Raw genomic sequence first — 15831 nt, forward strand, 5'->3', positions numbered from 1 at the left:
AACAGTTCTTACAGCTAGATTTTTGAAGCATTTCTTTATGCCAGCTCAGATGCAAAACAAATCGTGGAAGATTGTGTACTATGTGGTACTTTTTAAAAATAATACTGACTTTTTCAGTCTCTTGAGAACAGTGTAGGCTGACTTTTAAAACTTAACGGTTTAGTTTGGGGAACAGAACCTCTCTTCATGTTAAGCTAGATTCTCTGTTTGTTTTAGATGTCATAGCTCATGAGTTCTTCTGTCGCCCAGACTTGGCATAAACAGGTTGAGTTCACCCTGACACCGCAGCATTCTGAGCATGGCTGAAGTATTACAGACTTAATTATAATGTTTAGTATTTTATAGATCAAAATTAATGGAAAGCATTTGGCTGAACCTAAAGACGCACAGTCAGATTCTTCAATGTGGTTTACCAAACTGGAGTAGTGATACATACCTTAAATCATAAAATGAATAAATCATTAAAAAAAACCCCAAAAGATGATGGGGCTCGTCTGCAGTTTTGTTTTGCTTATTACATCTGAATAGCTTTGTGATGTAATCAAATGAAGTTTAAGCTTTTCAAAAAGGAGTAGCTTTATAAATTTTTTTCTAAGGGCTATTGAAACTCATTAAACTTGAATACTTGTGGCTTTGGGCTGAAAGTTTCCATTCAGCAATGAAAACTGGGCTGGCTTCCTTTACAGTAAGAGGCGGATGGCTGTCTGTCCCGGAGCGTTGGTCAACCTGAGTGCAGGGAAGGTGTGAGATGCCCAGTGGTGATTTTGAAATGGGGCCTGTAGCCAGGGACATGGGCAGCACAGTTAATTTCAGAAAATTACTGTGAACACAATCATTAAATTTTGGCATGACTGCTACCTGGATTTCTTGAAGGGTGTAGTGGTGTCTGTGTTAGCAGATTAATCTCATTGCATTTTGTTTCATGTAGTTATAACCTGACTTCAGTTATTAGTTTGATTACTGAGGGGTCTAGTTATGGCGAGGCTGGGAATCTTCAGAGGGAATCTGGACCCTTGGAATGAAGTGATATGAAAGGTTTTGCCATAGGAAACCCCTGTTTATTTTAAAAATTATAGTTAAGATTCATCTATTAAAGTAAGTTGTGATCAGATGTTTATAATACCTGCCCTTCTTCCCCCACCCCACCACCCCCAAATCTCTCAGCTTTGATAGTTCAGATGACCTTACCCTATAAAGCTAGCTTACAGACTCCACTCTGGAATATTTGAGGCATGTGATGTTTTAGTGGGGACAATATTTGAGAGAGGAGCAGGCCTGACCACCCAGGCTGACTGTCGTACCACGTGTCCTGCTGGTGCATTTGATGTGGCAAGACCAGGGTTCTGCTTCCTGTGAGGGTGCCTGCATGCTCTCTAGACAGCAGCCTGTGCCCGGAGGGGGTTTTCAGGTTCCAACACAGGTTTTGTGGCCGTTGGCAAAACTGGGGAACATTTTACTGATGCTCTCCAGGTTTCTGATGTTTTATTTGTATTGATTTAGTTCTTTAAAAATATTTAAAATGCCAAGAATCCAGCCACACAGCAGCTTATAGTGTATGCAGATCTTTCTCCATCAGAATATATATGGTGAGGGCCGGCCTATGGCTCACTTGGGAGAGTGTGGTGCTGATAACACCAAGGCCACGGGTTTGGATCCCATATAGGGATGGCCGGTTAGCTCACTGGGTGAGCGTGGTGCTGACAACACCAAGTTAAGGGTTAAGATTCCCTTACTGGTCATCTTTTAAAAAAAAAAAAAAAAATATATATATATATATATATAGATAAATATATATATATAAATATATATATAGATATATATATATATATATATGGTGAAATTTTATGACTGAATGGTATTTCTTTGTGTGGACAGGCCTTTATGCATGTCCCAGTTTTCCATCAGTAGTATCACAGCAGTGAGTATTCTAGTTTAAGTTTGTATAATGTAAGTTTTTGCACGTGAAATTGCTGGTTCAAATGAATTTATATTAAAAATACTGATAGGTCCTGCCAAAGTACCTTCTGCAAGGTACCAGTTAATACTTCCATCAACATGGTCTTATGGGGCTGGCCAGTTAGCTCGGTTAGAGCGCAGTGTTTTAACACCAAGGTCAAGGGTTCAGATCCCTGAACTGGCTAGCTGAAAACTAAAACAAAACAAAACATGGTCATATGAGTGCCTGGCCCCTACATCTTAGCCCTTGTTGGGTATCTATGCTTCCTGCAGGCAGAAGTGGTCTTATGATTTTAATTTGCTTTTTCCTCTCATAAAGGAAGATTTTCTTCTTTGTTACCATGTGGGTTTGACTGCTGACTACATCACTAGCATGGGAACCTGGGTAAGTTTGCCTCTCGGCTCAGTCTCATCATCTGCGAAACAGGTGTAATAGAAGAAAAAGATGTGAACCCTAGTGACTCGAATTCCCTGGAAGTTGGTACATTTACGTCTACATTTATAAATCCTCCTCCCATCACGGAGCCCTTGAGAACTCTGGAAGGTGGCTGCTGGTTTATTTCAGTGTGCCATTGACAAATTAACACTTGCGTTTTTGTGAAGAAAATTAAAATGTCAGGCGTTAGCGTGAAGGCCTCTCTGACTTGTTCTCCTCCTTCACCCTCCCCAAAGGTAAAAACTGAGTCAGTTTAGAGAGTAACCCTCCAAACAGTTTTCTCATATTTCAATGTAGCCATTGGAATATGCTAGTTGGTTGGTGGTTAATTAGGAGTTAATATTGAATAAAGCATTTTAGTAACATGTCGTAGTGGGAGACTGGAACTTGGAAACTCTAGTCTTGAAATTGGACTGATTTCACCATGTCCTGGGGTAGGATGAAACCAGGAGATAGGTAACAAGCACCTAGTGAAGCTTGTGTGTGCTGAAGTGGTTAGTTTTCAGAGCAGGGGCCTGTCCAGGTGTGAATGAGATCTTATTTTTCAAACCGAAGTCAAATGCTTACGCAGGAGATGCCACAGGTCAGCCAGTACAAGCCACCTCACTTCTTAGAACTTAATTGTCAGCTGGGGGAGCCACGCCTCTTAAACCCAAGTTGAGGGGAGTGTTGGGTTCCTTTGCGCTTGCTCTGCACTGCAGAGGTATTTGGTGCCAGCCCCTCCCTGCCGCACAACTGCAGTTGTATGTGAGGGCTGTGGCATTCCTTTGTTTTAGGTCTGGCAGGTGTGTTCTCTAAGCTGTTAGAAGTGTTTAGGGGTCAGGTCATTGATGGAGCTGCCTTTGAGAGCTTCAGGAGCCCTAGGGTTTATCTAGCTTCAGTAACGAGGGCACAGTAGGCTGAGAACAGAGTTTTGCAGGTTGACTCAAGAAGAAGGGCTTGGGAGTCCTTGGGTCAGCCAACTACCACTGGTGTCCCTGGGCTTCTGTCAGCACCTGGGGGCCCAGTGGCCTCAGCAGTATTTGCTTGTGGACTTATAATCTGGTTGTCCTCCATAAACGCACTGAGGTATGTTGCCACTGTAACTTTGAGGTTTGAGGGAGGATTCTCAGACCATTGCTATCTGTTCATCAGGGGTTTGGTGCCAGGGCTGAAATTCCCTGGGGGGAGAGGATCACCTCTCAAAGTGTCCTTGAGGGAATGGAAGGAGGAGGATTGCTTTTTTCCAATCTCTCCTTTCTATGATGAATCTCAAGATCACGATGGCCATATGAATTTCACAGTGTGTCTAGAAATTTGTAACTACCAAGAGGTTCTGATTTGTTCTTTTGGGCCTCTTGGGTTAATATAAATGTTGCATAGAACTGAGTTTGTTTACACCATCACATTTGATGTATGAAGGCTTGCCTCTTGCCCACCTCAGTGTTTCTCCTTTTGGACTGTGATCTGCAGTAAGAAATACCTCTCCTGTCAAGACCTGTTAATATGTACGTGGGTGCGCACAGAACACACACGCGTGCGCGCACCCACACGCATACGCACACCTTAAACAGGAATCTCAAAAAACAGTGCTTATCTTTCTGTATATGATGCACTCTGCCTTATATTTCTTGCTATTGTGTGACCTACTTTGCTGATTTTGCAGCCAGTGTCAAAACCTGGACTCTCCGGACGTCAGCACCAGGCTCAAGGTAGGTATGGATGTTTCTTGAATGAGTGGATAAAAAGGTGGCTTAAAAGTTTTCTACATAAAAGGTTTTCACAAAATTTCTATTTTTCCTCCTGCTGGGCCTTCAGTCTGTCAAGAGCTGGGGTATGGTGGTTAAGAGCAGGACTTTGGGGTCAGTGAGGGTGCAGGTGAGAGTCCGAGCTTTACCACTTGGGTCGCCTCCCCGGGCCCTGCCTGGAGGCTGTGGTGAGATGAAGATGCAGGATGATGGCTGGCACATGGTAAGCACCCGGATGTTAGTCATCAGATGCGGCCATTGTGTCATCCGGCTGGATGAAGTTCCCTTCTCAGAGTCTGTGGGGCTCTCTCCTGGGTTCTGCACTAGCCTCCAGGCTCAGTTTCCCCCATCTCCTTTCTTCCCTCCGATTTTTCAACCTGCCTGCATATTAGAAGCAGCCATGGTGAGGCTGAGAACTAGATGGGATTCCTTGGAGTGGGGCCCAGGCATCAGGAGTTTTCAAGGTCTGCCAGTAGAGAACCACTGTCCAGGGACCTCTGGTACACTCTGCAGAGTGGGAATGTTGCTTTGGACCCTTTCCAGATTTAACTGAGCAGGTGGCCAATAGCGTTGGGCTTCTCAGAGCCAGCCCTGAGGCTGAGGGCAGCTGGTGCTGTCAGAGGACCCAGCCCCCGCTCCAGGGCTGCCTGCTCACCCAACTTCAGTCCCTTGGGCTTTGAGGAAGTCCGAGCATGATCAGCGTGTTCCTCTGGGGCAGGGTGTTTTTCTGGGCTTGGCAGGAGGAAGTTGGCACCCGCAAGACTCCAGGGCGTGGTGAATCATGGCTCACCAGGAATGACCCAGCAGCTATGTCCAGGACACGGCTGAACCTGGCAGGGCTATGTCACCCCGGATTTAAAATACAGATTTCTAAACTCCCCACCTACATACACACACACTGAGTCCAAAGGTCTGGGGTCGGGCAGGATATCTTAAAGGCAAATTAAAGAATAAAACCACAATGGGTCCTAAGTCCTACCACCCGTTTACCTGTTTACATTTTAAAGATTACACTGATAATACACATACTGGGGGGGGGGTGTGTGGATGTACAGGTTTTGGGGTTGTTAAGAGAGATACAGGTGAAGTCTTCGCAAGCAGTCCTCTGCTCCTAGGTGTCATGTGCAGGTGATCCTGGAGCCACTGCAGCCTCTTGAAACTACAAGGGAAGCTGGACCAAGGTCAAGGCTCATGGACACAGCAGAAAATGGAAAGACCCTTGGTCCTCAGGTGTGTTGGCCACTGCATTAACTAGAGTTCTGTTACGGGGAGCAGCTTCCCACACCATTTTCCTACAGACCCCAAATCTCCTTACCCAGTCAAGAGGTACTGGTTATACTTTTTAAAAAGTGCGTGTACCTGTATATATGTGTTCCTGAAAAAAAACAAAGTACAAAAGTGGTCACATATGCACTCTATGCTTCACTTTTTTTCCAGTTGAAATAGGTTGAACCCTTTCCATTACCAGCTAGTACAGATCTGCAACTTGTATTATGTAATGAATATTGTAATGAAAAAGCTAAAGGTTACTGTGTGTTTAACCCTCACTAGTCAGCCCCATGGGGCCGGTGCTATTATCTCCATTCACCAGATGAGGAGACTGGGGCTTAGGTGAGGACAGAGCCCGCACGTGGCCCCAGCCTGGGTTTTGGGCCACTGCCCTGTGCAGAGCTGGAAACACTGGGCTCTTGACCCTTCCAGGGCTGTGCTGGCTTCTGTCCCTGGAGCTTCCAGGTAGAGCCTCGTGGTGTAAAGGCAGTGTCCCTAACCCATCTTAGCAAGTTGTTTGGCCACTCTGCAGTGTCCCCCTCTGTGAAGAGGATATGATAGTGTTGGTGGGGGGGGGGGGGGGGATGAGGTATTGCCTAAAACACTTAGGAGGGAACTTGGCACTTGGTGAGCGCTGTGCAAGTTGTTAATGGCGTTCTCTCAGTCTCCTCCGTTCCTCCTCCATCTCATAGTTCCTCCTCCATCTCCTCGGGTGGATTGAAGTGGCTGGCCAATTGTGAATTGGCTAGTTGGAGGTGGAGGCTGTCCCCAGGTGAGAGGAGGGACTCTGAGAGAGGAGTGGTTTGTGCTGAGGTTGGCAGGAAGCTTGTTTACGTGATGCTTATTCCTTGGTTTGTCACAGACCCACCCCTAAGGAACTGTCTGTTCCCAGCGACTCACTGCCTTGACCTTAACCTACGTGCAACGTGTACAATAGGTGGGCTCTTACAAAGCCGCCTGTGACCTGACATCGGGACACCAGAGGAGCCCAGTGTGATTCCCTTTTAAATCAACCCCCTATGCAGCCCCCACTTTGGAATGGGCTTCCCTCTAGCTGCTGAAGCCAGAGCAGCCTTTGGTCCCCAGGGTGCAGTTGACATCCTGGCACAGGCTGCTGGCGGGGACAGGCAGGTCACTCCCAGTCGGGTGGTGGCATCTTGAAGGGTGGGGAGGGGTGGATTATTTCCAGGCCTCTGGGGGCTGAGCTCTTCTGAGGTTGGGGAGGGCCAGAGTTGGGGTTCCCAGTAGGGGCCAGTGATGGAGTTCTCCCTTTTGGGGTGTGACAGAGCAGGGTCTGGGGTCCACCCCACTGGAACCTTCTCCAGAGGCCTCCGTTAATATTTATTCCAGCCGTGAGTTTTTCAATCACTGTGCAGTTCTGCTGATTTCTGTCTGCTGCTAGGATGCCCTTCTGCCCACTCTTTGAAAAGATTGTTCCCTTTTTCTTTTTGGTACCTCTTAACACATCATCTCTTCCAAGGGTCCTTCTGACCCTCCCCTCCTTCATCATTCCTTTTGTCCACTGGTTCTCATCATGTCTTGTGATGATTATTTACTGGTTTACTTTTGTTTGGGGTCTGCCTTTCCTGGAGGGGGCAGGGTCTGCATGTGTGTGGTTCACTGTTTTCTCTGGCACCAAGTAGACACCCAGTAAGTGTTTGCTTAAGGGATGAAGGAATTCCCATTTTACAGGTGAGAAGATTGAGGCACTGAAAGGCTAAGGGGATGGCCAAACCAGGATCCAGACCCAGATCTGTCTGGCCTCTGACCTGTCTGGAAGATACCGGTGACCATTTTCTCTCGAGCTCAAGCTTGAGTTCAAATCCAGGAGGGAACTGGGGAGCATGAGGTGATCAGAACTTGGGCAGATACTTAACCTGAACCTCAGTTTCCTCATCTGTAAAGTGGGGATAACAAAGGTAACTACTTCATAGGACTGTGAGCATATAAGACATGTAGCTGGCTCTTAATGTGTGTTCAACAGCCTCCTGTTTTGGGGGCCTGTCCTGACCAGTGACCAAAAGATGCCCCTGAGACCTGCTTGACCCTGGTCCACTCAGATGAGCCTGGATTGAGTTTGAGACCTCCTCAGTCCCACACCACTCAGTGACACAAGCAATGCCGAAGTCGGCTTCCCCCCTCCACAGAGCCTTGCACCCACAAAGGTCAGACCTCCAGAGGGACATCTAAGGTCAGCCTGGAGCCCCCTCAGCCTGGGAACCCTACGTTTTCCTGTGTTGACTCACTTCCTGTTTGGAAGACCCAGAAACAACTCAGAGTTGCTCCCTGGAAACGGCTGGGCCCGCCCACCAGAGCCTTAAAGCGACAGTCCTCTGAAGGCAGGGCTTGTCCTGGGGGAAAGGGGGAGTCCCTGGTGGTGAGTGGGGTGCTGATGAATGGGCCCAGAGTACTTGAAGTCAGAGTGTGAACCCAGGGGGTCTGCTGCCAGTTCCCACAGTCCAGATGCCTCCTCTTTTTCAAACACCCTGGCTTTATGTTCCCCCACTTCCCCAGTGCCCAATTTGGTTCACCTCACTAACCTTGTTTTATTTGCTTCCTTTCGTCTCAAACTGGGCAACAGTCCCCGGGCTGATTGTGAAAGTCCACGGGATCCTGTTTGTAGGGCTGGCACACTCAGAAACTGGCCAGGTTGGCTAAGTGAGCAGAGCTGGCAGCCCCGAGACGACGGTGACTTGCAGAGTGCATGTCTTTTTAAGGACACTCAAATACATGTGCTTAAAAACAGACCGTGCGTGTCTGTGCCTGGGGCTGGCCTTGGGCGCCCTGGAGGCAGGACACCTGGCAAAAGGCGTGGCTGTACTTCCAGAAACAGCTGTTCCTCTTTCTGGGCCTTACCTTCCCCATCTCTGTTCAGTTCCAGTCCTGGATTTGGAGTTCTGTGTGGGGATGCTTGGGAATCAGTGAACTGTGCTCCTGATGCTTATTCTCTGAGTTTAGATCCCATGTCCAGTCCCCACGGTTCTGGTGGTGCCCTGGGTCTGCCCTTTAGGGCTTTGCCTCAGAAGTCCCTCCCTCGGTCCCAGTTGTGGCTGCAATTCTTCTGTTTGCCTTTGGCAGAAGACAAACACATGGCTGTGTGCATAGCAGGCTCCGGCCTCTTTGCGTGTGGGAAGGTGGGGATGAGATAGACAGGAAGTCTGTCAATCCTGCAGGAATTTATGAAATGCCCAGGGTGAGATGCGAGGGGCCAGTTGCAGCAGTCATTCTGCTAACCAACCCTATTTCTCAGCTCTCCCCTGTATGCTTTGCATGCACATCCCCCTTCAAGGTTTCAGCACCCCCTAAGGCACTATTTTGCTGATGCTCAGAAAGGTTGAGTCACTTGTCTGAGGATGACCAGCTGGGACTCAAACTTGGGATTTCATCTCTAAAATCCGAACTCTCTTCCACTATGCAACATTTCCTTACTTGATCAAAGCACAATCCTTGTTTCCGTGGAGCTTGTGATCCAGTAGAGGATGACATTTGGGGTCATTTTATGTGTGTAACTGCTCTTTATTTATTCCAGGTAAATATAGTGTTTCGTGTTCTAAGCATTGAGAGAAAGAATAGTTTCTTAGTCATGCTTTTTTCTCACTGAATTATGCTTTTTCCTTCTGATAAAAATGAAATTCTTTATTAAAGTGGCTAATTTAGAATATTGAAGAACACGGGCCGAGCCTGTGGCGCACTCGGTAGAGTGCTGCGCTGGGAGCGCAGCGATGCTCCCGCCGCGGTTCGGATCCTATATAGGAATGACCAGTGCACTCACTGGCTGAGTGCCGGTCACGAAAAAACGACAAAAAAAAAAGAATATTGAAGAACACTAAAAGAAAAAGAACAACACAGCAGGACTATACAAAATAGTGCTGATGTGCAGTTTGCAGATGGGCTGCCTAATTTGAATTTTGGCTCCAATACTTAATGAGTTGTATGACCTACAGCAAACCCAATTAACATCTCTGTGCCTCAGTTTCCTTATCTGTAAAATGTGGTTAATGAGTTTCTATTTCAGGTTGTTACGAGGCTTAAATAAACGTACTGATTTTAATATTTATAAAGTCCTTAGAATAGTGCTTGCCATACAGTATGAACTACAGAAGTGTTTATTAAATGTGATAGAATAGATAAATACAATATGGAATGGTTCTCACATATAACAGATAGAGCTAATAGCCCCCTTATTCCCCCAATCTCTTCAGAGGCAATTTCTTCTGTCAGTTTGGTATCTCTTTCTGGACCGTGGGACAGTAAACAACAAGCTATGGACCAAATTCAGCTCATTGCCTATTTTTCTAAATAAAGTTTTATTGGAACACAGACACTCATTTATGTATTGTCTGTGGCTACTTTCCTGTTAACAACAGCAGAATCGAGTAGCTGGGACAGAGACCTACAGTTCATAAAACCCAAAATATCTGGTCATTTAAAAAAACGTTTGCTGAGCTCTGCTCCAGACCATTTCCTATGTGTTCATATATGTTTATGATTTTTAAAAATATAAATGGAAACATTCTGTAGGCATTTCCTCAGCAGTTTGCTTTGTCCCCCACTTAATTTAATAATCAAGGAACTTCTTCCTTTTCTGTGCTAGTATTTCAGAGTTTGGCTGTATCATAGCTTATTAACCAATCTCTTGTGATGTCACTTAGCCTGTTTCTGTCTAGACCTTTGCAAATAATGCTGTAGTATACATCTTTTGTGCATATATATGAGATTTCTAGATACCAATAAGTGGAAATTCTCAATATATATATACATTTAAAAGTTTAATAGAGATGATCAAATTATCTTCGAAGAAGGCCAGTTTATACTACCTTACAACGTCTGCAAATCCCCATTTTCCCATACCTTCTCCACATACAAGCGTTGATTCTTTCAAATTAATTTATAGTTTAATTTATAATTCCAATGAGAATCAAAGAGATTTGGGAAACTGGCCAGAAGTATTGACTTTCAGCTGAGAATAGTATTCACAGCTGAGAACAGGTAAGGAAATTTTGAAATAAGAGATAGAAATTAAGGAACGGCCCGTGGCTCACTTGGGCGAGTGTGGTGCTAATAACACCAAGGCCATGGATTCGGATCCCTATGTAGGGATGGCCCGTTGGCTCACTTTGGGGAGTGTGGTTCTGATAACACCAAGTCAAGGGATAAGATCCCCTTACCAGTCATCTTTAAAAAAAAATAAGTGAAAAAGATAGAAATTAAAACAATTAAATAGCAATAATTTAAAGTTAGGTGTTAGCACAGTGGAACAGGATAGATAGTTTAGAAAAGACCATGGGCTATGTAAGAATTTGGTATTTCACCAAGAAATAACACAAAATGACAGGGAAGAAATGGATTAGTCACCAGTGCTAGGCAAATCAACTATTTGAGGAAAAAGATTGTTAGTGCATCACCTCATGTACCCAAATATATTAAAGAGTTAAATATAAAACATAAAGATATAAAAAGTGGATGAGAATATATGTGAATGTTTAATTTTATAATCATAAAGGTAATTAACAATATCTTTAAAATTAAAAATTGGTTGTAAGCCTGAACACACACTTTTGTTCACCATCAGTACAAACAAAATTGAAAGGAAAATGGAACTATGACAAGTATGATAAATTTAGCCTCCCTGACACCCACCTGCACAGAATTGTTATATGTGAATAAGAAAATAATATGCTAGAGAGGGAAAATAAAGGATATGAACGGAGTTTTCAGAAGCAGAAATATGATTGGCCAGTCAATATTACAACAAAAGGTTTAACCTGACCGTGTCAAATTCAACTCTTAAGAAGAGATCCTGTTGTTTTTTTATTTGGTAGCTGACTGGTATGGGGATCTGAACTCTTGACCTTGGTGTGATAACACCAAGCTCTAACCAACTGAGCTAACTGGCCAACCCCCAACATACCGTGTTTTGAACACAGTTTTGAAAAAGAAAGTGAATGATATTCAGGCTGGGATGTCTGAGATGACCTGACCTCTCACATACTGCTCCTGAGAGGTGTTCAAACAGTTTGGAAAATATCTATCAAGATCTTTAAAAAAAAGATCTAGCTTTTGATCCCATAATCCTATTTTGAAACATATTTCAAGGGATAGTCAGAGTTGTAGAAGCTGATTCTTTTGCAACAATATGAAGTGTAGTAGAAGACAAAAAGAAATTACCTAAAAACTTATTGATAGGGGACTGATTAAACATCAGTTTCATTAGATGGGAAATTACGAAGCCTTTATAAAGCATGCTCTTGAAAAGTATTTCAGGATGTGGGAAAATGCTCATAAGATGATAGATATATACGGTATGATCTTAAGTTGGCTAGAACAGTGATGGCAGCAAGTTTTCAATAAACGTTAGCTACTGTCATTATTATTGACAGTTCAAACCCTCAAATGATCTCTCTCCCTCCCTGCCGCCTTTTCTTTCTTCCTTCTGTTCATCTCTCAGTTGACTAGTGTCTGGGCTCCCTGCCTGGCTGCACCAGTCTGTGAGCCAGTTGGGGAAAGTTGTGGGGGCATTGGTCCCTGGGCATCTCCGCACTCTCCAATGAGCAGCCTTGGAGACTCAACAAAAGCTCTCCTGCTGGCATCCTCCTTTCTTGGGCGTGTTCCCTGGACCCTCAGCGGGTTCTATTTCTGGCTTGGCACTGCCACCTAGAGGCTCCTGGACCACAGTGCATCTATCCTTTGCAGCCCCCACCCAAGTGGAGAGAGGGTCTCCTCAGTTCTGCATACTTGAGTCCTGGGAGGACTGCCCATTTTCTGGAAGGCTCTGAGAACATCAATGCTAGAATGATCCTTCAGGATGCCTTATGTCAGGATCTTTATGTGCATCTAGGAAACCTTTGGGGCAGTGTTTCTTAAAGTGTCCTAGAACCTGCATCAGAGCCACCTGGTGGGAGACTTAAAAAATCTCAGGGCCCATCCCAAGGCTCAGACCTTGCTGGGGGGGGTGGGGAGAGGGAGAAAGTATACTGAATATCTAAATTTTAACACACTTCCCAGGTGATTCTGATGCATACTGAAGTTTGAGAACCACTGACCTAGGCCAGTGATACTTTACAATTTGGTGGTGATGGGCTTGGCACAGATCCTTTTAGAATCTGATGAAAGCCACAGACCCTCTCCATAGAAAAATACACATAGATACATTTCAGGAGGTTTCTTGACTTTCGGAAGCTCACTCCTGTATCCATGGACCCAGGTTAAGAGTCTCTTCTGTGGTTTAACCCAAGATTCAGATGAGGACACTGAGGAACAAGTATTTATAAAGGCTTGCATGCATTATAGAGGGTTCATAATTTTCCTTGTGCTGGGGCATGGTGATGGACAGGATGTGCTTTCTGCCTGTGGAGTTTACAGGTTAGTAATGGCAGACAGCCAAGTCCAGGCAGTGGGAACAGCCCTTGAAAAGGTCCTGGGTCAAGAGAGTGTAGCAGCAGGGAACTTAAGAAAGCAATGTTCCTGGAAACTCTGTGGCAAGCAGGAGGGGGTGGCTGAAAAAATGGAGGGATGAGCTGGGCTCAGACCATGCAAGACTGGATAGGTCAAGATAAAGAGCTTGGATTTCATTTCAAGAATGAAGGAAAGCTATTAGACAAGTTTGGAGGTAGGTATATACCCCAGAGAATGGAAAACATGTTCACATGAAAGTCTACACAAATGTTCACAGCAGGCATTATTCATAATAGCGTCAAAGTAGAGCAGTCCTCATGTCCATCAATGGATGAATGGGTAAACAAAATGTGGTTGTCTTAGACATTTTCTGCTGCTGTAACAGTATACCACAGACTGAGTAATTTATAAGCAATAGAAGTGTATTTTGCTCATTGTTCTGGAGGCTTGGAAGTCCAAAAGCATGGTACTGGCTGCTGGTGAGGGTCATCCAATGGTGGAAGGGCAAAGAGACAGAGGATGTCAGGTGAACTCACCCTTTTACCAGGAACCCACTCCCATGATAACTAACCCAGTCCCAAGATAATGGCATTAATCCATTCATGCGGGGACAGCCCCCATGACCTAATCGCCTCTTAACGGCCTCTCCTCTTAATACTGTTAAAATGGCAATTAAATTTCAATGCATGAACCTTTTTTTTCTTTTTTTGGTGGCTGGTCAGTAAGATTGAACTCTGGACCTTGGTATTATCAGCACCATGCTGTAACCCACAGCGAACTGGCTGACCCATCAACACATGAACTTTAAAGGGACACATTTGAACCACAGCAGTGGTATATCCATATAGTGGAGTATTATTTAGTCATAAAAAGGAATGAAATACTAATTCATTCTACAACATGGACGAACCTTGAAAACATTACACTAAGTGAAAGAAGGCAGACAAAAAGATCACATGTTGCATGGTCCCATTCATATGAAATGACCAGAATAGGCAAATCTGTAGAGATAGTGAGTAGGTTAGTTGTTGCTAGGGGGTGTAGGAAGGGGGAAATGAGGAGTGACTGCTAATGTGTTGTGGGGTTTCGTTTTGGGGTGATGAAAATGTTCTGGAATTAGGTAAATGGTGATGATTATTCAACATAGTGAATTTAACAAAACCACTGGATTGAACACTTTAAAATGATGAGTTTTATGTTATGTGAATTTTATCAATAAAAAGTTGCAAATTATGATGAACACATACTTAAAAAATTATACAGGTTTAAAGAAAAAAGACTGTGGGGGTTGTATTAATTTCTGTTGCTTATAACAGAAATACCTGAAACTGGGTAATTTGTAAAGAAACAATATTGCTTATAGTTTGGAAGCTGGGAAGTCCAAAGTCCAGGGAACACATCTGGAGAGGTGACTCTACAGCAATGCAGGGTGTCACATGGGAACAAATGGCAGAACAGAGAGAGACCAAGCTTCTCAGTTACTCTCCTTTTAAAGCCATCAGAACCACACCAGTGACCACCCATCAGTGAATTAATCCATTCATGAGGACACAGTCCTCACAATCTAATCACCTCTTCAAGGCTCCACCTTTCAATTACCATAATAGGATTTCCCACTCTTAACAGTCACAGTGGGTGTTAAGTTTCTAATACATGGATTTGGGGGTCACAATTCAACCCACAGCAGGGGGTATTCATATAGTTTTGAGAAGTTCCTTCTGACTGCTGAGGAGAATGGATGGAGGGGAGCTGGAGGGTGAGGGACACCAGTTACAAGACTCAGTGGTTCTCTTGGCAGGAGAGGATAGTGTTGTGGGCCAGGGTGGAGGAGGTGGGGGTCAGGGGGTTTCTTTACACAGTAACCTAGGACCTGGGCAGGTTGGAAGGTTTACAAAATAAGGATATTTAAAAATCACTGTCGTAGGTATGCTAGGGGTGAACCAAATCGAAACCTTAAATATGCTTTTTTCTTTTGCGTTTCCACTTTAAGAACTTCCTCTCTGGTCACCCTGAAGTGTCTGCCTGCCTCAGGAATGGGGGTGGTGATTAGACTGCTGTAGCAGGGATGCAAAGAGAGAAGAAGTCTAGCTTTTAATTACCAAAAGAAGGGCTGGCTGGTTAGCTCAGTTGGTTAGAGTGCAGTGTCATAACACCAAGGCCAAATGTTCAGATCCCTGTACTTGCCAGCCATCAAAAAAAAAAAAAAAAAAAAAAAAAAAAAAAAAAAACCAAAACAAAGAAACAAACATAATCACCAAAAGAGGTTTCCCTGAGTCTGAAACAAGATAGTAGCAATTACCACCCCCTCTCATTATTTTAGGAATGCATTCATTTATGAATTTCCACTTTTCTTTCCCCAGGAGCCTACTGGCTCCATGAAACAGGGACTTGCCTGTTGACTACTGAGTTTCCAGCTGTGAATTTGGAGCATGGGCAGTCTGACTCCTAAATTCATAACCTTTTCCTTTTACCCTTTCTTACAGAAAATTTTAAACCTATATAAAAAGAGAGAATGGTATAGTGAATCCTGGCACAATGCACCCATCACTCAGCTGCAGCAAGGCTTAACTCATGGCCAATCTTCTTTCAGCTGTATGCCACCTAGACTCCTCTTTATCAACTTGAGGCAAACCCCGGATATCATATCATTTTATCCATAAATGTTTCACTATGTAGCTCCAAAATATTTTTTATTTATTTATTTATTTTTATTTATTTTATTTTTTAAAGATGACCGGTAAGGGGATCTTAACCCTTGACTTGGTGTTGTGAGCACCACGCTCGGCCAGTGAGCGAACCGGCCATCCGTATATGGGATCCGAACCCGAGGCCTTGGTGTTCTCAGCACCGTACTCTCCCGAGTGAGCCACGGGCCGGCCCCTCCAAAATATTTTTTAAAACACATTTCTCTTTTTTAAACTGTGGAAAGAGACATGTTAGTTTTTTTTTTTTTTTTTTTTGGTGGGGGTGGGGCTGGCCTTTAAGGGGATCTGAACCCTTGACCTTGGTGTTATAACACCGCAATCTAACCAACTGAGCTAACTGGCC

This window comes from Cynocephalus volans, chromosome 6 (genome assembly GCF_027409185.1).
Source record: "Cynocephalus volans isolate mCynVol1 chromosome 6, mCynVol1.pri, whole genome shotgun sequence".
Taxonomy (NCBI): domain Eukaryota; kingdom Metazoa; phylum Chordata; class Mammalia; order Dermoptera; family Cynocephalidae; genus Cynocephalus; species Cynocephalus volans.